The sequence below is a fragment of the Dipodomys spectabilis genome, unplaced genomic scaffold (genome assembly GCF_019054845.1).
Source record: "Dipodomys spectabilis isolate Male_0828 unplaced genomic scaffold, ASM1905484v1 ptg000095l, whole genome shotgun sequence".
Taxonomy (NCBI): domain Eukaryota; kingdom Metazoa; phylum Chordata; class Mammalia; order Rodentia; family Heteromyidae; genus Dipodomys; species Dipodomys spectabilis.
In genome coordinates this window covers 20862227-20865045 of record NW_024870772.1, presented here as the reverse complement: position 1 = coordinate 20865045, position 2819 = coordinate 20862227, and the positions used below count along the sequence as shown (strand labels likewise).

General features: G+C 48.4%; 1 non-coding gene across 1 annotated transcript; it reads right to left on the bottom strand.

Moving 5' to 3' along the window:
- Nucleotides 1-922: 922 nt before the first annotated feature.
- Nucleotides 923-1002, bottom strand: Trnaa-ugc. The gene has a single exon. It is a non-coding gene; the product is annotated as a tRNA-Ala (tRNA).
- Between the last annotated feature and the right edge of the window lie 1817 nt (nucleotides 1003-2819).

Below are 2819 nucleotides of genomic sequence, written 5' to 3'. Positions count from 1 at the left end.
CATAACACAGAATTATAACTTTCTGTTGTTTCTAAGCCAACCGGTCTAAGATATTCTGTTATAGTAGCACAAATGCGTTTCAAAATGAGCAATTAACTTTAAAACTATTTTTTGAGTGCTTAATAACTATCTTGTCCCTCTCATTCCCTCCTACTGGATATCTCCCCTGTGACCCCTTGTCTACGTGCCTAGGCCCCTCTCTCTGTGGTTTCCTAGAAGCAGCCTCTAAGCCACAGTGTGAGTGGCAGTCCCCAGCTCACCCTGGGCCCAGCAGGCCTGCTGACAGCGACCTCTCCACAGCAGAAATCTCATCCAATGCAAAGCCAGTGGCTCAGTTCCTAGAGATCCAGTGAAAAGGGTAGAAGAGGCTGGTCTCTCCCCATTTGAAAACCCCCAGCCAGACTGCAGGTTAAAACTGCAGTGCATGAAGAAAATAACTCTCATGTTCATGATCGCTCCCTATCTTATTTTGGCCTGCAGAATGGATTTTTTTTCTACTTTGTTTAGCTTTCTGGCACATCTAAAATCAGATGTGCTTCTTTATGTAATTGCATTTTGTTCCGACCCAATTTGAAGGTCGTTTAAGCTGGGTGGCTTGCTATTTATGAATTTTATCTACTTTTTAATCACTGTGTGAAAATAAATACCCATGGACTTGGAACTCAAGTTACCCCCCACGCTAATGGGGTTCAGGTGCTTGGAGAGGCAAAACCACAGTGAGATATCAATGTTTTATTCTCATAGTTTGCCTCAGCCTTGGGTGGCCCATCCTAAAGTTCCCATCTCTCTTTTTTTTTTTCTTTTTTTGGGGGTCCGGTTGTGGGGCCTGAACTCTGGGCCTGGGTGCTGTCCCTCAGCTCTTCAGTTCAAGGCTAGCGCTCTACCACTTGAGCCACAGCACCACTTCCGGCTTTTTTCTTTTTGCTTATGTGGTACTGGGGATCGAACCCAGGGCCTCATGCATGCAAGGCAAGTGCTCTACCACTGAGCCACCTCCCCAGCCCCAGTTCCCATCTCTTTACTCTCCATGGGCACATTTTCTGGAAGGCAGAGCTGAGTAGAGGGACATGGAATCCCTATTCAAAATCCCTGCCAGAGGCATGGCTCCGGCAGGAGATATGGAAGGGCATATTTCCACATCCCCCAGAGAAATCCTGGACCTATACCTATAGCCCTCATCTTCCCCATCAGCTGGAGAGGTCTCTGGTAGGCAGGAGCTTTGAAAGAATAGCAAGTGCCTGTATTGGACCAGGTGCTGCAGAATTTATTACATAGATTATTGGTAGTTACAGACATCTCTGTCTTCCAAACAGATGAGTACATGCATTACAGGCTACTCATGGGCACTGGCTCTCTTGGTATTTGTACACTCTGGGAGGTACCCTTCACCTCAGGATGGGCGATATTTCCTGTTAGCCTCCCTGGATCACAATTACTTCTGGCCAGCACTATCTTTTCCTGTATCTTTTCCTGGAAACTCTGCTCCTATCCAACATAATTGTTGATTAAACGCCACCTTTTTGTCTGCCTCCAGCCTTGCATTTGTCCCGAAACTGATCCTAAAGGGTTCCCCCCTTACAGCAAACTTCTGAAGGTGAGAAAATATTTCAGCTCTTTCTCAGGCATTCTTTTTTTTTTGGGGTCCGGTCGTGGGGCCTGAACTCTGGGCCTGCGCACTGTCCCTCAGCTCTTCAGCTCAAGGCTAGTGCTCTACCACTTGAGCCACAGCGCCACTTCCGGCTTTTTTCTTTTTGCTTATGTGGTGCTGAGGAATCGAACCCAGGGCCTTGAGCATGCAAGGCAAGCGCTCTACCACTGAGCCACCTTCCCAGCCCCTCTCAGGCATTCTTTACCTTAAATGATGGGACTGAAGAGGACCGTTTTCCTCTCCTCTCTAAAGGAACGACTGTGGACACACACTCCACTTTGGCAGCATGACCTTGCCAATATCAAGGCAATATGGTAAGTTTTGGCCTTTCTGAATCCCTCCTGATTCTGTTTTTGGAACAGAAGAACAGCTCCCTGTAGTTTCTGATTGTTTAGAGTCTCTGTCCTACAAACAGCTCCTGATACTAGGGGCCTGAGACACACCCTCCACATGATCACCTGCTAGGAAAGGTTCCACATGATCACCTGCTAGGAAAGGTGAGAGATCTTCACTTGCTCTTATAGCCTTCAAGACAGTGGGCCAATGTGGAGGTAACTTCCAGGATTGGCTTAAGACGGTATCTAAGGAAGCCAGTTTGGGTCCTTATATCATGACTTATACTATAAGCCATTTGGTGAATTTGGGCCTAAACGTAGAGGAGGTTTCATTGGAGAGATGGAGGCATGGGACAAGCTAGGGTTTCAGGACAGAGGGACAATCAGAACAGGCAAGCAGGGTCTATTAGAGTGGAAGCAAGATACCCCCAATAGTAGCTGAGGGAAGGGTATGATGACAAATTCTAGCCTTCCAGAGGAAGAGAGAGTATTTGGCAAGCAGGAGACAGATGGCCAGGCCCCAAGCCAGGCAGCTGTGGTTTGGGGCAGGGCTCCAGACCAGCAGGGACTGGTGTCCAAACAGGAGCAGAGCAGCCAGCCAGTCATATGCCAGGCTTGGCCCTAGGGTGGGGGTGGGGATTAAACAGAAATGTTCTGAGGCAGGACATCTAGGTGCCAAGGAGCTCTCCTCAGGAACTTAGATCCTGGCTTAAGGCAGCAAGACTGGCCAACTCTCAGCTCCTCCATGACAGGCAAGGCCCTGAGAATCTGAAGCAACCACAAAGTTAGCTGGCAGGACAGAACAAGAATGCAGGTGTCCTGGAGGCTGGGAGAGA